Source organism: Anabrus simplex, chromosome 1, assembly GCF_040414725.1.
Source record: "Anabrus simplex isolate iqAnaSimp1 chromosome 1, ASM4041472v1, whole genome shotgun sequence".
Taxonomy (NCBI): Eukaryota; Metazoa; Arthropoda; class Insecta; order Orthoptera; family Tettigoniidae; genus Anabrus; species Anabrus simplex.
This window is the reverse complement of record NC_090265.1, coordinates 903,223,318-903,248,298: the sequence shown is the minus strand read 5'-3', so window position 1 is coordinate 903,248,298 and position 24,981 is coordinate 903,223,318. Positions and strand designations below refer to the sequence as shown.

The 24,981-nt window shown below is 38.6% G+C and overlaps 1 protein-coding gene and 1 pseudogene across 1 annotated transcript in view; both read left to right on the top strand.

The window, feature by feature from the left end:
• Window positions 1-24,981, top strand: part of RhoGAP100F (Rho GTPase activating protein at 100F) — a 660,953-nt gene that overhangs the window by 242,603 nt on the left and 393,369 nt on the right. The gene's annotated exons all lie outside the window — the stretch shown is intronic.
• On the top strand, window positions 5,107-5,175 carry LOC136859333 (U6 spliceosomal RNA; annotated as a pseudogene).

Below are 24,981 nucleotides of genomic sequence, written 5' to 3'. Positions count from 1 at the left end.
CATTTCTTCAACATTTTTTCTTATTGAAGCAATCATATCTTTCGTTCTAATTGATGTACGCAGTTCGTTTTGGTTTAAAAACACTCAGTGGATCAAGTGCCTTCTTTTAAGGTAATAACTACTTAAATTGGTAGATTATGAGAAAAGTTATGAGTACGTTTGTCTCCATGACGAAGCTCTTTGAAAGACTTTTTAACAGATCGGCGCGTAGTGTCGTTCCAAGGATCGTTTATTTCTTTGTGTGATGTATTTTCAAGTGCTTTTTGACATAATATTACTGTACATTCTATTACCACAGCAGATCATGTGCTTTATTTCATTTTTGTCGAAACTTTGCAAATACATAGTATAGGATAGTAACGAACACGTACATTGCGGACGGAGCCAGCGGGGAACTGCTAGTTGTTGTTGTTGTTATTATTATTATTATTATTATTATTATTATTATTATTATTATTATTATTACTATTATTATTATTATTATTATCTGGCTCACGATAGCACTGTTCTGTACAGAATGTAAGGAAAGCACAAACTGGTAAATAATCATATCGTTTGAATTCCAGGGATTAAATACAATATATGGCAAATTTAGCTCCCGTACGGGAGTTACTTTACTGAGCTATTGCGAAAAAATATTTTTGGATACCATTATTTTAAAGTGAAAAAATTATACGAATAAAAGAGGATTTTGATGTGAAACTCGCCCAGTAATACTAGAATTCGAATCCGATTCTGAGCCATATTAGTGGTAATATGACATTTGAGTTGAAAACTACTTTCCAGCTATGTTTCTCTGCTTAATATCTGACTGATTATTTTCATTCTAATGTAGGCAACTTATAACCCAGGTCTAAAAACTGGAGGGTTTACCGTATAGATCTGAGGTAGAGCAGGCGGTAGTATAACACGTGTAATCTCATCATTCACTCGGAGTGCCTGGCAGAAACAACAGCAAAGCTTCTCCAAGGACTTGCACCTTTGGGAACGGTTGAAAACCTTGATCTTATTCCGGTCAAGCACTTAAAACAAAATCCCTATTCCCTTGTGTTAAGTTCAGGAGGTAGTGGCAGCTAAACATGGAACTGTAACTTATGTCCATTCTAAGCATACGTAAATATTGTAGGAGCGTAACGAAGTATTTCCTCTTATCTGATATACAGTGTACTCATGGTTATCGATGAGAAGTTACATCCACTCCCCGATAATATTAGGAGGTGGCATCATTCAGAAGTCTGATATTCGAATCCCAGCGCTGACCGACTGCTATCTTGAATGTGATTTCTCAGAGGATTTTACGAACTTACTACAGGAAATGTGGAATAGTATCTTAAGTCAGTGGGAACACATAGCCATGCTACCCCCAAAGAATTGTACTTACTATTACTACAGAGCCTACAACAACACAGGTTATGAGGAAGAGGTCTCTCAGTTTTAATAACTGTGTTGATGAGGGGAAAGTATCTCATGGAGACCACATTAATGGGGTTGTAAATTAAGTTAAATTCCGCCTCTCTGGTGTACTGGTTAGTGTGATTAGCTGCCACCCCCGGAGGACCGCGTTCGATTCCCGGCTCTACCACGAAATTAAATATGATACGAGTGCTGGAACGGGGTCCACTCAGCCTCGAGAGATAAACTGAGTAGAGGGGATTCGATTCCCCCCTCAGCCATCCTCGAAGTGGTCTTCCGGGGTTTGTCACTTCTCCTCCAGGCAAATGCCGAGATGGTACCTAACTTATGGCCACGGACGCTTCCTTTCCTCTTTCTTTTCTATCCCTTCTAATCTTTCCATCCCTCCACAAGGCCCCTGTTCAGCATAGCAGGTGAGGCCACATGAGCGAGGTACTAGTCCTCCTCTCCAGTTGTATCACTGACCCATTGTTTCACGCTTTAGGACACTACCCTTGGGGTGGTAGAGGTGGGATCCCTCGCTGATTCCGAGGGAAAACCAACCCTGGAGGGTAAACGGACTAAGAAAGAAAAAAGAAAGAAATTAAGTTACAAATAACTCCATATGTTATGGGGTTGTAGTAAAGATGTAAAAGAGAAAGCATAAAATTCATTGGTAAGATCCCAATTGCAGAATGGTTCCAGTTTATGGGAACCTCACCAGGATTTCTTGATACAAAAACTGGAAGTCAAAACGAAGCAGCAGATTTGTTCTGGGTGATTTCCTACAAAGTGTAGCATTGCGCAGATGGTGCAAATTTTGGGCTGGAGGATTTAGGAATAACGAGACATGCTGCTCGACTAATAGCTTATGCATAAGCTTGAATAGAGTTGTTAAAAGTAGGAACGATCATAATACGAAGAGGATTTCCAGAGGACGAATTGTGGCAGATATTCGTTTATAAGAAGAATTAGGGATTGGAGTAATTTACAAAAGGACATGTAAGATAAATTTTCAACTTCTTTGAAATCATTTAAGAAAAGACTAGGTAATCAAATGACAAGGAATCCGTCTCCTAGGTGACAGTCCTAAATGTAGATCAGTGATTGATTGATTGATTGATTGATTGATTGATTGATTGATTGATTGATTGATTGATTGATTGATTGATTGATTGATTGATTGATTGATTGATTGATTGATTGATTGATTGATTGATTGATTGATTGATTGATTGATTGATTGATTGATTGATTGATTGATTGATTGATTGATTGATTGATTGATTGATTGATTGATTGATTGATTGATTGATTGATTGATTGATTGATTGATTGATTGATTGATTGATTGATTGATTGATTGATTGATTGATTGATTGATTGATTGATTGATTGATTGATTGATTGATTGATTGATTGATTGATTGATTGATTGATTGATTGATTGATTGATTGATTGATTGATTGATTGATTGATTGATTGATTGATTGATTGATTGATTGATTGATTGATTGATTGATTGATTGATTGATTGATTGATTGATTCTAAAGACACACCCATTTTCATGTAACTGATGTCCGAAAATGTCCCGTACCCCTCACATGATCCACCACCGTCAACACATCCTTCCGTACTGAATTATCCATGATTTCAACTGGGCTAAAGGCCTCCGTTCATTTCTGGGGATGACTAATTCATTAAACTTCCCCTTAAAGCAGTATTCACCACCACCATCATTACTATTTCCCTTCACTATTTTCAAATATAACCACCTGTAATACTACAATGTCTAGAGTTTCTTAATCCATTGATTCTCTCTAGAAACGATAGTATTATTAATCAATAATCTTCCTTTCAAAAGACAACTGCCTTGGAAGCCAAAGTAAGATAGCCAGGTTTGAGTGGAATATATTTGTGATTGATTTTAGGACCTCGGGACACACTCGATCTTTTGGAAATGTAGCCCAAATATAAAGTGTTATTTCTAAATATCTTAAGAGGGAATGTAGAAACAAAGTAAATACTATGCTCAGGATGACTTAAAAATTCGCTATGGTCCTAGATCACATCACTGAAATTAAAATACTTTATTAAAGTATACCGAAATTTAAAATGAAGCTTAATAACGTAAAGACAGTTGGAATAATTGGGAACCTAGTGACACCTCATTTGATAGCCGCTCTCACTGATGCAGTTGGTTAGTCGTTGTACCAAGACAGTGGTTTCAATTCCGACTATGGTCAATGATATTTAAAGATGTTCGAGTGCAACAACTCAGTGGCGTTTGTTTCCGACTCGTTGAAGAACTCTTCGGGCACAAAAGTCTGACATCCAGCTGACTCGTAAAATCTGTTGTAATTTATGGAAGAAATAATACTAACGTTACTTCAATTGATAGAATTTCTGATTTTTAAATCATTAAATTACTATGTTTCTACCATCTCGGTATTATTCTACAATTATGTTGATCTTTTGATGTAACGAGCAGAAATGTCGGTCCATCATGTACTGCCGATTTGTGGGTTGACTGTAACGAATACTACTTCCATGTGCCCAATATGAACTTACATTATTCTGAAGATATAATGAATTACTTTAAAATGGATAATACGATGACTGATACAAATTAACGGCTACAAAAAGGACAATTTACTACTTTACATTAGAACAAATTACAAAACTGAGAGAAGGGGGGGGGGGGTAGCTTAATAAGATTGAGGGAAATATATCTCACATGAAGGCAGTGCAGGTTACCAAATTACATAGTATTAGATGTGTATCCGGAAATGTTCGTGTAAGGACAAACAACGCCAGTTATGTGTTACTGTATTCCAAAGATAAATCTTTTAAAGTGATGTTTTGAACGTTCAGAATGCTAGAAACGTCGATAGTAGCAAGATAAATATAATTAGTATTATAGACATCAAATTTGGATTAGTACATTTTGTGTTCCTGCTCTTTTTGTGGGGGGGGGGGGCTAGTTGCTTTACGTCGCACCGACATAGATAAGTCTTATGGTGGCGATGGGACAGGAAAAGCTTAGGAATGGGAAGGAAGCGGCCGTGGCCTTAATTAATGTACAGCCCCAGCATTTGTCTGGTGTGAAAATGGGAAAGCACGGAAATGTTCCTGCTCTAAAGTGGTTTAAAAATGCTCAGATAACTATCTACTTGTCCATATTGTATTATTACATGTCTCGCTCCCTTATCGTATTTCTATTTATTCTGGCAGGTCTGTTCAAAGATAGATAACTAGATCTGCTATGTGTAGAATATTGTCCGTCTTACTTGCATTATACAAATGTGCAATACATTTGCGGACCTAGAGATGGGAGATTCACTATGTGTCAGTTCGTTAGTCCCCTGGAGTTATCAGGGTAAATGCGAATAAAACATAATTCAGAATGATCTGTTTTCGAAATATGTTTCTCAGGTACGTAGCTTTTCAGCTTTACGTCTGATATATAGTCGTTTTACCTAGAAATACCACTATGTGAAAAGTTTCAGCTTAGCACTCTGGCCTGTAACTTAAATCGTCGTTGTTCGGGCAACAGGTCCACTCTCACAATACTCTTCGTATCTACTATTTTCCTTAAGAATGGTCATGCTTCCCAGCTAGGCATGGATATGCAGTCCATCAGAACAATTTCCATTGTGTTCATTTTCGTGCGTACGCTAGCGTGTAAAGGAAAATTAACCGTAAGTGCATTATACTCGCTTCGGCGGTACATATACTAAAATTGGAACGATACAGAGAAGATTAGCATGGCCCCTGCGCATTATACCGAAGGAGTGCGTAAATAAGTCATACAAACATGCATTCATAGAGTGCTGTGCGGTAAAGTTCATTTTCCTTTTCACGTAAGCATAGGAAAATGAACACAACGAATATTGTTTTGATGGACTAAATATCCATATGTGGCTAAGAGGCGTGACCACTCTTACGGGAAATAATGGATAGGAAAAGCATTGGGAGATATGACCTTTTGACCGAACAGCGACGGTACATTCTAGCGTTCAATATTGCACGAAATGTATTAAGAAATTCTTGTTCTTAATGATTTATGTGTTGCAGGTCGGTATTTGTTTAACAACACTGTTGTATAGCAGAATTTTCAGGCGCGACGATGATTTGCTGTATGATAGGAAATTTACGTTTTTATTACCATCCGTGCGATGAATCCTGTTGTTGTGTAAGGCATCTCACGTTTTAAGTAATTATGTAGTTGAATAAGATAAAGTGAAATCTTTTCAAACGAGTTAGTTCATTTTGCAGATCACTTTAGCTCGCCTGCACGGTAGCAGACTGCTTAACTGGCGAGCGTTGAAAATCTTTAATCATACGAGAGCTTGTGTGCTAATCTGAAAAGCTCACATGCAGCATCCCTGGAACGCACAGCGGAGATGAGATTGAAGGATTCTGTAAAGAGCTGTGCATGAGTTATGTGTGGCACGCACTCGTAAGGTGGTTGGTTAGTTGGTTCGCAAACAGGTCATCGAACTCATGACCTCCAGACTATAGGGTGGGGGCGAGAGGCGCTCTCAATCCTCCCGATAAAAGGGGGAGAGAGCGCTCGCGCGCGCGCGCTGGTAGGAAGGAGAAGGAGTTTCAATTATCAACTTGTGGTGATCATTTATTTAATTATACCGTCCGTAATGTCCTTCTGTTACATAACATTTTATTGTGCGACCACAAATCTCCAACGGGCAATATCTATTGGATCTCTTCCATCTTTGACAGCTACTGTATTTAGTGAGATCCTCTCTTGAGCTAGCCGTGCCCTACTTCTCCAATGGTTTATAATCCCTCAGAAAAGAACTAATTACTTCTGGATGAAAATATTGTATGACTAGCCTCATTTCAATTTAAACCGATTTCATCCCCTTAATGATATGGAATTATGGCATCTGTTGCTTTACTTCTGACTATACTTACTATAAACTCAACAGCCTATACCTGTTTAAAACAGAGTTTTGAAAGCCTTTCGAGTTGAGTGTTACCAGACGTGATCAGGGCTTGGAAGGTTTCGGATGAAATAAGAAAGAATTTGCAACCCGAGTACAAGTACCTAGAGGTAATAATAGTAATGATAATAATAATAATAATTATTATTATTATTATTATTATTATTTATTCTGGAAAAGTTAGGGATGTACTCCGTTTCTTACACTTAAGCAGTCTTAACCTAGAATACTGGTAATAATAACTACTGATGACAATAATACGAAAACAACATTAACAATAACAACAATAATAGTATCAATAAAAGTAATCACACGTAAGAAAACAAATCATATCATATATATAATAGTTATCGTACGCAGAGTACATTAAAAATATATGAAAAAATGAGTACTATAATATACTACTTAAGAGAAAGTTTCAAAAATATAAAAATTTCCACAATATACTGAGATACAGCCTTTAAGTGAGAAGTGAAAAATAATAATAATAATAAGAAGAAGAAGATGTAGATTCATAATTTTTTTTTGCAAGTTGTTTTATGTCGTACCGACACAGATAGGTCTTACGGCGACGATGGGAAAGGAAGAAGCTGGGAGTGGGAAGGAAGCGTGCGTGCGTGGCCTTAATTAAAGTTCAGCCCCGACATACACCTGGTGTGAAAATGGGAAACCACGGAAAACTATCTCCAGGGCTGCCGACAATGGGGTTCGAACCCACTATCTCCCTAATGCAAGCTCACTGCTGCGCGTCCCCAACCTCACGGCCAACTCGCTCGGTAATTAATTATCGTTCTACTTTACTGTCAGTCAAAACTGTCGTTTGTTCAATTTTGGTGAACAGTCCCATAGTCGCTTTTTTCTCTGAATTATATCAATTCTCGTGGTAGTTTTGTAGCACCAGATTGCGTGTTTATTTCTCGTACACGTCCAATGGGCACAGTGCTCTATGTGTTGCAGCCTAACAAGCGATGCTCTTACGATGCAGAGTACTGCTCAAATATTGGTTTGTGCTGTAACGTGAGGCAAAGCAGGAGACAGAAATTCTTGTGATGGATATGGAGAGGGTGACTATCCTCTAAGAAAATGACAAAAAATAATTCTGATTTTGTCCGGAATTGGACTGGATACTTTGATAACATATTATGTTTAGGAATTACTGGGAAGTTTCCTAAGTCTGGAGATCACGGATTTGATCTCATCTTCTGGAAAGAATGTTCAAAAATCGGTTCTCTAAGCCGCTTGCTCGTCCTCTGTTTCAGAGTTTTCAGAATTGAATTCTAGCAGAAATGATTATTTTTAAGAATATATTTTACTCATAATAGTAAGTCATTAATTTGGTTAAGGGCCTCTTCAAAGCGAAATAATGGCATATCGGAACACTAGGAGTAGAATATAACTATGAGGTATATCATAAGGAATATTTAACCCCTGTGGGTGGGGGACGCAGATGAAGAATACACCTACGGTATGCCCTGCCTGTCGCAAAAGGCGACTAAAAGGGGCGACCAAGGAATGATCGAATTAGAACCGTGAAAGTACTTGTGATAAGTACTATCGCGCGGGGAACATCACATGTCGCCTTTACTTGCAAGTAGTGCCACGTACCATTATGAGTGGCTGTTGACCTGGATTTTGGGCCTCCTATAAACAACAAGCATCATCGATTCAGGATTGTGTTTTGGAAGCAGTCCCTTGGTCAGCAATACTATTATTTTAGTTTCTGGGAAGATGGGGCATTGCGGGTCGGATCCACTGACTGTTTTAACTTCATAATAATTGTGCATCGTCATCTTTTTCAATTCTAGTCAGTGGATTGATTTCGGAATTATTCTTAACTTTCCGTATTGTGAGTCGGTTCCGCCGATTAATTTAAATTCATAATCATCCATTCATTCTTCATCCTCACGTATTGAATTCTGGTCAGTGGATAAACTTTGGACTTTTAAATTCTCATTATATTTCATCTCATTTCGTACCATTAGGGGCCGATGACGTAGATGTTAGGCCCCTTTAAACAACAAGCATCACCATCATCATCATAAGGATTATATTAAGTCCTAAGACTCCTTTTCCCAGTCATACAGCCAAATGGCTATAATTAAATCGAGGGATTTAGCTGCCTAGTACGAGTTGTGTAGCTGTACGTGTTTCTTCGGAAGTCGTGGGTTCGAACGCCAACATTGGCATCAGTCATAGTTGCCCATTTTCATACCAGAAAAATGCTGGGGACGTATAGGACCACGGACGCATCCTTCTCAGTTCTAGCCCTTTCCCATCCCATTGTTACCAAAAACCTACCTGAGTGCGACGTTATACCACTAGCAAATAAGTAACTATAATTAAATGTACAACTATGCTGCTGACATCACAAGAACACAGTTTATCTAGCAGCTCATATATTTAGACGATATTCACGATATTCGCTAAGATTCTTGGTTTGATTTGAGGGACTGAAATCCATTTGAGCATAATTTATATGATATTTGTCTAGTAACCTATGAGGCAGAAGAAGGAAGATTCCATAACACGTATATTTGGTACCATCCCGGCGGTCGAGGGAACTTTAGGTAGGAAGAATTGGTCAGTTTCATGCAAAATTTCTGCTAAGAAGTGGTCCTGTGTATAAAGCGATTCAGTCATCGCATAAGAACCACTTAGATATGAAGCTAATGTGTTAAACCACACTGGTGTCCAATCAACGTACCTTTACTATGTATGTTTCTTAATTGAAGAGATTTGTTGATAGAGTTGACGGTGGAAACCATGGAACACTATTAATAAGATACCCGATAATGGGTTGCGTATACTTTTCTTTTCCAAATTGTCCTCACAAGTCTCTATCGTCCACTCCTATCCTCGGAGGCCGTGACTGCTTGCCTGCATGCTTCAACACGTACACCTAGCCTGCACTCATTTCATATACACGTATACAGTGAAATTTGTAGTTCATCGTGACTGTTGATATCGTGTTCATAGCCATCAGAACTCCAGTTTCTCCACAGAATCCAATCCACAAACATGTACTTTTCTGTTTTTAAACTGGAATGCCTTTGAACCACGATCACCTTGGTGAGAAGTCAGTGACGATGTCACTCATCTATCACGCCCAGCACAAAAATACAAGGTACGCATAAAACTAAATACATATCCCTTACTTGTTTGATTAGGACTGTCTGTAAATGAAACTAACCTATTTATACAACAATTTTATTTCTCTTCAATATAACGAACCTACAACCTCCTCCTCATTTACGAAGCGTGATCAAAAAGTAATGTTAGCCTGCGATAAAACGTGTACATTTTATTTCACACAACCAATACAGCCAACAGATAGTATATGCCAGGGCTGCCCAACGTTCGTTTCTACGCGAGCACATTCACATGATAACAAAGGGTATGCGGGCGCCAGGTACGATTCCACTAATTCGACTACTGTTATCGGTACTACAACGACTATGTAATAATAATAATAATAATAATAATAATAATAATAATAATAATAATAATAATAATAAATCTAGAATTAAAAATTATATGAAAATATATTTACTCACATAATTAATGTGAAATCTGGCACTGCTTGCTCGCTGCAAGTTGATGAAAGTCTGGTGTGTAACTAGAACAGGCTGCTCCTAACGCATCATCCAGGTGTGAATCCGTCAGGCAAGATCGGTATTTGTTTTTGATTACGTTCATTGTCGAAAACGCGACTTCACAAAGATAGGTTGAACCAAAACAAGATTGCATCTTCAGAGCAACGCTGCGGGTAATGGGATATTTTTTACCGTCCACCAGAGTCCAGAAATTGCCACATGTTGCGTAGGAGGATTTCAAAGAAATGTCTGACTGAAGGCTTAAAATTTCCATTTCTAATTTTTCAGGATTATAATTTTCGAATATTTCCCACACCCTCCCTCCAAGCTCACAAACGTCAACAGAAGCGAAGGGATTATTGACAAACATGATCACTGGTTCAAGCATTTAAAACTGGCTAACTCTGCAACCAAATTCGGACCCAAGAGTTTCAAGATGTTTAGCAATAGATGAAAAATCACGCTTGCCGCCATTTACTGTATCTGCCATAGATTTCAAATTTGGAAAATGTGAAAGGGAATTTCTATTTAAATGGAAAATCCATACCTTAAGTTTCTTTTCAAATGCATTGGCAATACTTATCATACCTGAAATATTATGATCTTTTCCTTGCAATTCGATATTTAACTCATTTAATTTGGAGGTTATGTCTGCCAAGAATACTAATTCGATAAGCCAAGATATATCATCAAGTTCGTGATAATATTTCCCAGGAGATGATTTCATAAAGTCTCGTATCTCATCCAGCAGGCAGCAAAACCGTTCGAGTGTACTGACGTTACCATACTCCGAATCTGACATACTTAAAATATTTCTGAACAATCGATGACGAGTAGATGACGATCTTATATAATTCACGACATGAGTTACAATTTTCATGACATGATCGAACTTTAAAACCATTTCGCATAAAGCTTCTTGGTGAATAATACAATGATAAGAAAGAATTTTTGGAAATGATTCATCCTTAGCGCAAAGAGAAAGAAATCCATTATTTCTACCAGTCATAGAAGGTTACAGCTGTTACAGCTACAAGCTTTGACAGTGGTAAGTTACTCTCTTTGGTGAATTTAACGAAAGCATTAAATTTATCTTCTCCCCTAGTACGTCCATGAAGTGGCAATAGCTTGACAAATTCTTCCTTTACTGTAAAATCATTAAAAACCATTCTAGCAAATACACACAACTCAGCACTGTCAGACATATCAGCACTTTCATCAAACTGGAGTGAAAACTGTTCACACTACTTCAAATCCTGGTGTAATTGAGATTCGATATTATTAGAAATCTGTTCAACCCGCCTAGTAACAGTTTGATGAGACAACTGAAGTCCTTTGACTGAAAATATCAATTCAGATTTATCTTTGTGAGATTCGAACAGAGATTCAGCGGCATTTAGCATAGCTTCTTTCACTATTTCCCCAACACTGAAAGCTTTTTCCTTTTAGATAGGACGTAACAAACTTTGTAAGAGGCTATTGTCATGTTATGCGTTTGCTGAACTGGCTTCTTAAACGCACATTGTTGCAATGCTAATTTAGATTTTAAGTCTTTCACTTTGCGTTTTCTTACTTCATAATTAATAGGAAATTCACTGTCAAAATTTTTGTGATTAGTCAAAAAATGTCGCTGTACATTACTTCTTTTAGGAACAGACACGCTGGCATTACACAATAAGCACACAGACTTTCCGTTGTTTTCAATAAAGCAATACTGGTCCTCACATTCACTGTTAAAGTTATAATTTCTTTGCCTTTTAGCCATGTTAAGAAGAGTTATGCTTAATGAAATATAACTGATTATAAACTGAATAACTTAAAGTTTAAATATTAATGAAAAAGCACACGAAACATGTTGAATGTGCAACTTATCACAACACAAGGCACTCAAAACGTATTCCATAAGCCCTGCATAAGCTCACAAGTGATACAGAATGTTCGCATGAAAGCTAGGAACTGGGAACATTCCAATTGCAAGACTTTCATAAATCGTTTGTTCATTGTTTACTGCACAGCTTTGTTGGGATTAAAGTTACTTTGTGGGCAAAGTGGGTGTCCCATTGTCGTCCTGGTGAAACTCTGGTCATGGTAGGTAGTTTATGGCATTGCAATCAAGTTAATCATAAGGAAACGGTTCTGTTTAGCAGAATGAATATGCGGCTATATTTGGCTCCGTGAGTAGAGAGGGCCTTATACCTGGCGCTAGCCCCCCAAAGTGAGAGGTTTGTGGAGGATTTTCCTTTGTCGCAACTACCTACATGTCGAATAGATCTCTTTCTGAACCTTTCTTCTCTCTCTTCACTAATTGCGGACACGAGTCAATTAGGCCTAGATCATACTTATGGCTTACTCAAAGCTCTTTGTGTATTTGGAGGTACGGATATAACAAATTTTTTGACTTGGAGGACGGTATTTTTAAGAGAAAAGTAAGAATATTTATTGAAATGCAAAAGTATTGTTTTTAATATTATGTAAAATTTATTTTGGAAATTAATTGCGAAGGGCGCCATAAAACGGCACCTCGGGCGCCATGGCGCCCGCGGACGCCGCGTTGGACAGGGCTGGTATATGCATTAGGTTATTTTTCGACATAGTCTCCATATCGGTTTAGGTACTTTTCGCTTTGTGGGATGAATCTGAATATTCCCTCGTGGTAAAAATCCTGTGCGTGCGTGTTCAGCCACGTTGTCGCGAAGTGTTTCACCTACGCACCGGAAGTGAATTTTCCGCCTCCTAGGTGCTGCTTCACCGGGCGAGTTGGCCGTGCGCGTAGAGGCGCGCGGCTGTGAGCTTGCATCCGGGAGATAGTAGGTTCGAATCCCACTATCGGCAGCCCTGAAAATGGTTTTCCGTGGTTTCCCATTTTCACACCAGGCAAATGCTGGGGCTGTACCTTAATTAAGGCCACGGCCGCTTCCTTCCAACTCCTAGACCTTTCCTATTCCATCGTCGCCATAAGACCTATCTGTGTCGGTGCGACGTAAAGCCCCTAGCAAAAAAAAAAAAAAAGGTGCTGCTTCAAGTCAGAAAAGAGGTGAAAATCACTTGGAATGAGGTCCGGGCTGTAGAGAGGGTGGTTGATAATGTCTCAGCCAAACTGCTTGAATAACATGATGGTCTGCTGGGCTGTATGAGGTTGTGCGTTGGTGTGAAGGAAGATAACGCCCTCGGTGAAAAGTCCTGGCCGTTTCCTCCTGATTGTTCCGCGCAATCGTGTCAAGGTCCCGCAGTATCGCTCAGTGGTCACTATGTGCCCTCTTTCCGAAACCTCCACGAGTTTGACACCCGCGCTGTCTCAGAACACCATCACCATCCGGCAGATGGCGTCTTCTTAAACTTCTTTGTCTTTGGAGAGAAGGTGTGTTTCCGTTCCAGTGACCACCGCTTACTGCCGGGGGATGTAGTTATGTATCCATGTTTCCTCACCCGTAATAATACGGTGATGAAAACTGTTCCCTTCCGTGGAGAACAGTTGCAAAAGACTTTCCCCCAAGCGCTTTTCCTTGTGTTGGTTGCACAGATTCCGTAGAACCCTTCGGAAACAAACTTTCCGGTATTGCAGAATATCGCGAGCAATGTGACGAACGCGCTCAAACGACATTTCCAGTTCTACCGTCATATGCCGTAACGTGAACCTCTTGTTGTCCTGAATCCGCTCCTCCGTGCGAGCTGTGTTCAGATCTCTTGATACCTTTCTTTGTCGGCCACTGCGATCCTCATCGGTGACGTTTTCTCTACCGGCCGGAAACTTCCGACACCAATCTGCGACATTCTGGCGAGACATTACAGTCTCTCCGTGAACCTCTTGCAGTGCCGGTGAATTTCAGCCGCGGTTACATGTTCCGCCCACAGAAATCGAATATCTGAGCGGATTTCTTTGCGAGACCGGTTTTTCAAACTAGTCGCCATTTGTATTCGCCTACAACAAGCGCTGACGGTAGCGGGTGCCTGAAACTCTGCACAGTTGCCAACCCCATGTATTAGAATTACCGCACACTACTAATTTCCATATAACAGACGAAACTCCAGGAATAAGTGCCTAGTAACCTTAGTGTTTAATCATCCTTCGTAAAAACGAGATGCTCCCCAAAATACCAAGCTCCACAACACACATTATCCTACCCGCAAACAGGCTTGCACGAGAAGTTGCCTGAAAAATCTACGTCCCGGTGTTGTTGTACAGGTGTAATATGAAAAACTACAGGTACTGGAGAGATTCTATAATATTTCAGCATAGTTCCAAAAGAAAGTATCACAGTACGTTTTTCGTACATTTCGATGTAACAAGAAACAGTATGCCAATCAAAAAGGTTTTCTTTCCTGAACATTACAATTTTAAATTAAATTTACAAAATATCTATAGAAACAAATACGTCTCTGATATGCCCTCGGAAAAGATGTTTCAAAACACGATATTAATAACTTAATATTGATTTAACGTTTATAAATCATTATAATATTAAAACTAATGCATTTAAATACTATTATTAATGTATGGGTTTCCAATATGATAATTTGATAACTGAACAAATATTAGTATAAATTTTATTTATCGAATTATATCAACAATAACTGATCAGAGAAGGAAAAATCTCCTCTTTTCATTTTCACAATCCTTGTCGTAAGAAGATAGAGTTATGTTTTCCTACCTCTTTGGAAAAGCATATCACAAGAATTTGGGAGACCAGAGATTAAATCTTTCTGTGCTAATGGGAATGTTGCGTGAGATTGTTCGTAGCAATTCGTTTAATGTTCTATCTTAAGGACCTCAACTGGTTTTCCTAAAAAACACAAAAACTACTGTTATCGCAGTGCAGTAATTCGTCGTTTACATTAAAACGAGATGCTCCCCCAAGTAGAAAGCAAGAGAATATGGATCATACTACCCGCAAAACAGATTTGCACGAGAAGTTGCCAGGACAATCTACGTCCCGGCGCTGTTCTGCAGGTGTAACATGAGAAACTAGCGAAGTGGTTCTCTATCTATATAAATAAAATTGTAGGGGGTCTGCTGTCTGTAATTTATTTGTTTTGCCAATTTTTCAGATATTTATCCGTTATAGGTCAACTCAAGACCGAATCGGTGGTTTTACGTTTCGTGTCTGTTTGTTTGTCTGTTTGTCTGTTTGTCTGTCTGTCTGTCTGTTCCACCATCACGTCGAAACGGCTGGATAGATCTCAACCAAACTTCATATTTAGAGTAAACTCATCCCGGGGATGGTTTCTATATGCATATCATTTTAAAATCTTTCAATACTCGGGGGGTTTATAGGAAAACCAGAATGGTTTTTCCACCATCACGTTGAAACGGCTGGATAGATCTCAACTAAACTTCATATCTAGAGTATACTCATCTCGGGGAAGGTTTCGATATGCATATTATTTTAAAATCTTTGAATAGACCGGGGTTTTATAGGAAAACCAGAATGGTTTTTCCACCATCACTTCGAAACGGCTGGATAGATCTCAACCAAACTTCATATTTAGAGTATACTCATCCCGGGGAAGGTTTCGATATGCATATCATTTTAAAATCTTTCAATAGACGGGGGTTCATAGGAAAACCTGAATGGTTTTTCCACCATCACTTCGAAACGGCTGGATAGATCTCAACCAAACTTCATATTTAGAGAATACTCATCTCGGGGAAGGTTTCTATATGCATATTATTTTACAATCGTCGAATAGACGGGTGGTTTATAGGAAAACCAGAATGGGTTTCCTCCATTTTCTCTTATACTATTGATTTTCTGTAAACTTCGTTTACCGTACGTGAAACGTCTCTTCATTATAAACAACTTTCGTTATGTTCATAATTTACTTTACTCTTCACATGACGGAGAAATTTACAATTTTCCGCTGGTATCATGCTCTGCATTGAGTGACCGACAGACCGACAACGAAACTACAGGTTACCATGGCAACGTCTCTGACTGCATGCCAGCAGGGAAGTAACGTATTGCCATTTTCCTCATCATGCTTTTAAATTCGTGGTTGTTCCTTGGGTAGAAGGCAAGAGAGGCGTCAATCGGCCTATCTGCGGGATATTGGCGGAATATCGTTGGATATTATAACCGCCCTCGAATAGATTAAGTAATAACACCATTAGTCATCTTCTTATTATTTGTTTACCTAAGAATCACTGACCTAAATTTCTCCTCTGTTACCGCTTTATTATATCCATTACTCACATTAGCATAATTTTTTGAGGGGCATTTGATTTTCCAATACATTTACTTGGCATTTATATTTGTCGTTATCCGGCTGTCCGCAGTTATAATCCATTTTCTATTACTTTCAACTTTCTTAACTGTATTATTTCTTCCTTAATTACGCCGTATGTACGCGAGTGCTACAAACTACTGGATGTATTTCCACCAAGACTCATATTTAGAATACACCTGTCCTTGATAGGTTTTGGGCAAATATTGTTTCTAAATCCCTAAACTGACTGGGGGTTTATACGAAACCGAAACAGTGATTTTGCACTTCCACAAAATATACACAACCAAACTTAATGGAAATCTACCTACCTTGGTAGATAATTTCTAAACCTTTTTTCTCATGTGCATCATTTCGATACGAGGATTAATAAGGGAGATATCATTAACGGACCGTTTTTCTGTACAAGTCCCATCGGACTTAACTCCCGAGCGGGTGCGTGTAAAGCGTACTCCTTACAATTTGAAAACTACTGAAGACATTCGAACCAAAATTTATATTTAGCATCCACCTGTCCAAAGGTAGGTTTTAAACGTAAATAACATTTCATGTTCCGGAATGGACTGGCGGTTTATAGGGAACCGAAATGGTGATTTTACTCTTCCACAACATATACAGAACAAGACCAACCTGACTGGAAATCGACCAAACGTGATGGAATTCCACCTCTAAACCTTTTTTTCATGTGCATTCTTTCGTCAGGAGGATTACTAAGGGAGATATCATGAATGGTCACTTTTGCAGGTTAAGTCCAGCGGACATAGCCCAAAAGGTGTTTTACATGGAGCAGATTCCTTATCTATATAAATCAAATAGTAACGACTGTGTGCCTCTACACTGACTATTTTGGCGAAATTTTCGTACAGCTTTCCGTTTAAGGGGTAATAATGACCATCTCCATGATTTTTGGTTTAGTTTCCTGAAAGTACTAATTTTTACCCGCCTCGCCCAAAATCCAAATTGCGCCATAATCTGCCAGAAGAAAAAGAAGATAATTGAAATTTGACAAAATTATACGTTTAAGCCTGTAACGAACGGAAAACTTCCTAGATCATTAAATTTTTCACTTTGAATCCCCGAAGAATATCGAAATACGCAGGCAATTTTAATGATGGTGCAGACCTTCGGAAATTCCTATCCTATAACGGATTGCACAATCTCCGTTCAATTTGGAATGATCTACAACCGTGGTCTTATGACTTTTTGCCGTATCTGTATCCCTTTTACGTTTGATTTTTCTCTTTAATCGATGTTAAGTCAATTTGGAATTTTCACATGCATAATTCATACTTTCAATTACTTATATGAAATACAGAATCATTAAACTCTTCACGAAAATTGGCCCACCCAGTAGCCATATGTGAGCCAAATGCTATGTATGTATCCGAAAAGTAATGTAATGTGAGATAATCTTACAAAACCTTTACCCTGTTCCACGTTTCTAACTCAATCTGACCCAAGAATAGATGACATATCATAGGACCAGCCATTTAGGCCACTAAATCCGGCGTGTCTTATGGTATAATCCTTTGTCGATATGACGTACGTTTAGTAGCAGTTAATCTGTAAATGAAGGTCTTCAATATTGTAAATACGCATATACTTTCGTATGTCGATCTATATATATTCACTGATGTCGAGTTTTAGCGATCGATAAAGGGTGGGTCTGCTATTGTAATAAGTACTCCCCACTCCGACTTTGACTGGCAGTAGGAAAGGGTTCCTTCTCCAACTCCTGTGTAACTGTCATTAGTAAGGAAAGCCTACAATTATAATGAATAGTTCCCTTCTCGATTTGACTTGCAGAAGGCAAGTGAGCATGCAGTTTTGTTTAAAACTCCCCTACCCGATTGTGTTTGGCAGTAGGCAAGGGTGCCTATCATTATAAAGAAATGTCCTCATCTAAAATGTGACTGGCATTAGGCATAGTGGCCTGCTATTTTGATGGAAACTCACCAACTTGGTGTGACTGGCAGTAAGCTGGCTGGCAGTAGGAAAATGGGCCTGGCATTATAATGATAACTGCACAACTCAATTTCGAGTGATAGTAGGGTAATTGCCTGCCATTATAATAAAAACTCCTCACCTGAAATCTGTCTGGAAGTAGGAAGGGGGCTGCCATATTAACGAAAACTCCCCAAATCGATTCTGTCCGCGTAGTAGGCAATGGGGCCTGCAATTATTACGTAATCATCCCAACTCGATTGTGAATGGCAGTAGGCAAGTGAGTCTGCCGCTATATCACAAATCCGTAACAAACACTTTACATTGGAAACAACGTACGGGGAACTCCCCATGCTCTTTCTCGGATAACGCTAAGAGACATGCAATTTTAAAACAATCTTATTTACTGCATGTACACTATTTACTTCGATAACCGAATACAATGTAGAATACCGTAGCGAAGCACGGGTACATTCGCTAGTCATCTATATAAATAAAATTGTAGGGGGTCCGCTGTCTGTAATTTCTTTTGTTTTGCCAATTTTTCAGATATTTATCCGTTTTAGGTCAACTCAAGACCGAATCGGTGGTATTTACGTTTCGTGTCTGTTTGTTTGTCTGTTTGTCTGTTTGTCTGTTTGTCTGTCTGTTTGTTTGTTTGTCTGTTCCACCATCACGTCGAAACGGCTGGATAGATCTCAACCAAACTTCATATTTAGAGTATACTCATCCCGGGGAAGGTTTCGATATGCATATTGTTTTAAAATCTTTGAATACACGGGGGGTTTATAGGAAAACCAGAATGGTTTTTCCACCATCACGTCGAAACGGCTGGATAGATCTCAACCAAAATACATATTTAGAGTATACTCAACCCGGGCAAGGTTTCGATATGCATATCATTTTAAAATCTTTGAATACACGGGGGGTTTATAGGAAAACCAGAATGGTTTCTCCACCATCACGTCGAAACGGCTGGATAGATCACAACCAAACTTCATATTTAGAGTACACTCATCCCGCGGAAGGATTCGATATGCATATCATTTAAAATGTTTGAATAGACGGGGGGTTTAAAGGAAAACCTGAGTGGTTTTTCCACCATCACTTCGAAACGGCTGGATAGATCTCAACTAAACTTCATATTTAGAGTATACTCCTCCCGGGGAAGGTTTCTGTATGCATATTATTTTAAAATATTTGAATAGACGGGGTTTTACAGGAAAAACAGAATGGTTTTCCTCCATTTTCTCTTATACTATTGATTTTCTGTAAACTTAGTTTACCGTACGTGAAACGTCTCTTCATTATAAACAACTTTCGTTATGTTCATAATTTACCTTACTCTTCACATGACGGAGAAATTTACAATTTTCCGCTGGTATCATGCTCTGCATTGAGTGACCGACAGAACGACAACGAACCTACAGGTTACCATGGCAACGTCTCTGACTGCATGCCAGCAGGGAAGTAACGTATTGCCATTTTCCTCATCATGCTTTTAAATTCGTGGTTGTTCCTCGGGTAGAAGGCAAGAGAGGCGTCAATCGGCCTATCTGCGGGATATTGGCGGAATATCGTTGGATGTTATAACCGCCCTCGAATAGATTAGGTAATAACACCATTAGTCATCTTCTTATTATTTGTTTACCTAGGAATCACTGGATCTAAATTTCTCCTCTGTTACCGCTTTATTATATCCATAACACACACTAGCATAATTTATTGAGGGGATTTGATTTTCCAATACGTTAACTTGGCATTTACATATTTGTCGTTATCCGGCTGTCCTCAGTTATAATCCATTTTCTATTACTTTCAACTTTCTTAACTGTATTATTTTCTTCCTTAATTACGCCGTATGTACGCGAATGCTACAAACTACTGGATGTATTTCCACCAAGACTCATATTTAGAATACACCTGTCCTTGATAGGCTTTAGGGAAAATATTGTTTCAAAATCCCTGAACTGACTGGGGGTTTATACGAAACCGAAACAGTAATTTTGCACTTCCACAAAATATACACAACCAACGTTAATTTAAATCTACCTGTCTTGGTAGAAATTAATTTATAAACTTTTTTTCTCATGTGCATCATTTCGATACCAGGATTAATAAGGGAGATATCATTAACGGACCGTTTTTCTGTACAAGTCCCATCGGACTTAACTCACGAGCGGGTGCGTGTAAAGCGTATTCCTTACAACTTGAAAACTACTGAAGATATTCGAACCAAAATTTATATTTAGCATCCACCTGTCCAAAGGTAGGTTTTAAACGTAAATAACATTTCATGTTCCGGAATGGACTGGCGGTTTATAGGGAACCGAAATGGTGATTTTACTCTTCCACAATATATACAGAACAAGACCAACCTAACTGGAAATCGACCAAACGTGATGGAATTCCACCTCTAAACCTTTTTCTTCATGTGCATTTTTCATAAATGGTCACTTTTGCAGGTTAAGTCGAGCGGACATAGCCCAAAAGGTGTTTTACATGGAGCAGATTCCTTATCTATATAAATCAAATCGTAACGACTGTGTGCCTCTACACTGACTATTTTGGCGAAATTTTCGTACAGCATTCCGTTATAAGGAGTAATAATGATCATCTCCATAATTTTTGGTTTAGTTTCCTGAAAGTCCTAATTTTTATCCGCCTCGCCCAAAATCCAGATTGCGGCATAATCTGCCAGAAGAAAAAGAAGATAATTGAAATTTGACAAAATTATACCTTTTCGCCTGTAACGAACGGAATACATCCCAGATCATTACATTTTTCACTTTTTATCCCCGAAGAATATCGAAATATGCAGGCAATTTTAATGATGGTGCAGACCTTCGGAAATTCCTATCACATAACGGATTGCACAATCTCCGTTCAATTTGGAATGATCTACAACCTTGGTCTTTTGACTTTTGCCGTATCTGTATCCCATTTACGTTTGATTTTTCTCTATTAATCGATGTTAAGTCAATTTGGAATTTTCACATGCATAATTCATACTTTCAGTTACATATATGAAATACAGAATCATCATACTCTTCACGAAAATCGGCCCACCCAGTAGGCATATGTGAGCCAAATGCTATGTATGTAGCTGTCACATAATTATCCGAAAGGTAATGTAATGTGAGATAATCTTACCAAACCTTTACCCTGTTCCACGTTTCTAACTCAATCTGACCCAAGAATAGATGACATATCATATGACCAGCCATTTAGGCCACTAAATCCGGCGTGTCTTATGGTATAATCCTTTGTCGATATGACGTACGTTTAGTAGCAGTTAATCTGTAAATGAAGGTCTTCAATATTGTAAACACGCATATACTTTCGTATGTCGATCTATATATATTCACTGATGTCGATTTTTAGCTATCGAGAAAGGGTGGGTCTGATATTGTAATCAGTACTCCCCACACCGACTTTGACTGGCAGTAGGAAAGGGTTCCTTCTCCAACTCCTGTGTAAGGAAGGCCTACAATTGTAATGAATAGTTCCCTTCTCGATTTGACTTGCAGAAGGCAAGTGAGCATGCAGTTTTGTTTAAAACTCCCCTACCCGATTGTGTTTGGCAGTAGGCAAGGGTGCCTATCATTATAAAGAAATGTCCTCATCTAAAATGTGACTGGCATTAGGCATAGTGGCCTGCTATTTTGATGGAAACTCACCAACTTGGTGTGACTGGCAGTAAGCTGGCTGGCAGTAGGAAAATGGGCCTGGCATTATAATGATAACTGCACAACTCAATTTCGAGTGATAGTAGGGTAATTGCCTGCCATTATAATAAAAACTCCTCACCTGAAATCTGTCTGGAAGTAGGAAGGGGGCTGCCATATTAACGAAAACTCCCCAAATCGATTCTGTCCGCGTAGTAGGCAATGGGGCCTGCAATTATTACGTAATCATCCCAACTCGATTGTGAATGGCAGTAGGCAAGTGAGTCTGCCGCTATATCACAAATCCGTAACAAACACTTTACATTGGAAACAACGTACGGGGAACTCCCCATGCTCTTTCTCGGATAACGCTAAGAGACATGCAATTTTAAAACAATCTTATTTACTGCATGTACACTATTTACTTCGATAACCGAATACAATGTAGAATACCGTAGCGAAGCACGGGTACATTCGCTAGTCATCTATATAAATAAAATTGTAGGGGGTCCGCTGTCTGTAATTTCTTTTGTTTTGCCAATTTTTCAGATATTTATCCGTTTTAGGTCAACTCAAGACCGAATCGGTGGTATTTACGTTTCGTGTCTGTTTGTTTGTCTGTTTGTCTGTTTGTCTGTTTGTCTGTCTGTTTGTTTGTTTGTCTGTTCCACCATCACGTCGAAACGGCTGGATAGATCTCAACCAAACTTCATATTTAGAGTATACTCATCCCGGGGAAGGTTTCGATATGCATATTGTTTTAAAATCTTTGAATACACGGGGGGTTTATAGGAAAACCAGAATGGTTTTTCCACCATCACGTCGAAACGGCTGGATAGATCTCAACCAAAATACATATTTAGAGTATACTCAACCCGGGCAAGGTTTCGATATGCATATCATTTTAAAATCTTTGAATACACGGGGGGTTTATAGGAAAACCAGAATGGTTTCTCCACCATCACGTCGAAACGGCTGGATAGATCACAACCAAACTTCATATTTAGAGTACACTCATCCCGCGGAAGGATTCGATATGCATATCATTTAAAATGTTTGAATAGACGGGGGGTTTAAAGGAAAACCTGAGTGGTTTTTCCACCATCACTTCGAAACGGCTGGATAGATCTCAACTAAACTTCATATTTAGAGTATACTCCTCCCGGGGAAGGTTTCTGTATGCATATTATTTTAAAATATTTGAATAGACGGGGTTTTACAGGAAAAACAGAATGGTTTTCCTCCATTTTCTCTTATACTATTGATTTTCTGTAAACTTAGTTTACCGTACGTGAAACGTCTCTTCATTATAAACAACTTTCGTTATGTTCATAATTTACCTTACTCTTCACATGACGGAGAAATTTACAATTTTCCGCTGGTATCATGCTCTGCATTGAGTGACCGACAGAACGACAACGAACCTACAGGTTACCATGGCAACGTCTCTGACTGCATGCCAGCAGGGAAGTAACGTATTGCCATTTTCCTCATCATGCTTTTAAATTCGTGGTTGTTCCTCGGGTAGAAGGCAAGAGAGGCGTCAATCGGCCTATCTGCGGGATATTGGCGGAATATCGTTGGATGTTATAACCGCCCTCGAATAGATTAGGTAATAACACCATTAGTCATCTTCTTATTATTTGTTTACCTAGGAATCACTGGATCTAAATTTCTCCTCTGTTACCGCTTTATTATATCCATAACACACACTAGCATAATTTATTGAGGGGATTTGATTTTCCAATACGTTAACTTGGCATTTACATATTTGTCGTTATCCGGCTGTCCTCAGTTATAATCCATTTTCTATTACTTTCAACTTTCTTAACTGTATTATTTTCTTCCTTAATTACGCCGTATGTACGCGAATGCTACAAACTACTGGATGTATTTCCACCAAGACTCATATTTAGAATACACCTGTCCTTGATAGGCTTTAGGGAAAATATTGTTTCAAAATCCCTGAACTGACTGGGGGTTTATACGAAACCGAAACAGTAATTTTGCACTTCCACAAAATATACACAACCAACGTTAATTTAAATCTACCTGTCTTGGTAGAAATTAATTTATAAACTTTTTTTCTCATGTGCATCATTTCGATACCAGGATTAATAAGGGAGATATCATTAACGGACCGTTTTTCTGTACAAGTCCCATCGGACTTAACTCACGAGCGGGTGCGTGTAAAGCGTATTCCTTACAACTTGAAAACTACTGAAGATATTCGAACCAAAATTTATATTTAGCATCCACCTGTCCAAAGGTAGGTTTTAAACGTAAATAACATTTCATGTTCCGGAATGGACTGGCGGTTTATAGGGAACCGAAATGGTGATTTTACTCTTCCACAATATATACAGAACAAGACCAACCTAACTGGAAATCGACCAAACGTGATGGAATTCCACCTCTAAACCTTTTTCTTCATGTGCATTTTTCATAAATGGTCACTTTTGCAGGTTAAGTCGAGCGGACATAGCCCAAAAGGTGTTTTACATGGAGCAGATTCCTTATCTATATAAATCAAATCGTAACGACTGTGTGCCTCTACACTGACTATTTTGGCGAAATTTTCGTACAGCATTCCGTTATAAGGAGTAATAATGATCATCTCCATAATTTTTGGTTTAGTTTCCTGAAAGTCCTAATTTTTATCCGCCTCGCCCAAAATCCAGATTGCGGCATAATCTGCCAGAAGAAAAAGAAGATAATTGAAATTTGACAAAATTATACCTTTTCGCCTGTAACGAACGGAATACATCCCAGATCATTACATTTTTCACTTTTTATCCCCGAAGAATATCGAAATATGCAGGCAATTTTAATGATGGTGCAGACCTTCGGAAATTCCTATCACATAACGGATTGCACAATCTCCGTTCAATTTGGAATGATCTACAACCTTGGTCTTTTGACTTTTGCCGTATCTGTATCCCATTTACGTTTGATTTTTCTCTATTAATCGATGTTAAGTCAATTTGGAATTTTCACATGCATAATTCATACTTTCAGTTACATATATGAAATACAGAATCATCATACTCTTCACGAAAATCGGCCCACCCAGTAGGCATATGTGAGCCAAATGCTATGTATGTAGCTGTCACATAATTATCCGAAAGGTAATGTAATGTGAGATAATCTTACCAAACCTTTACCCTGTTCCACGTTTCTAACTCAATCTGAC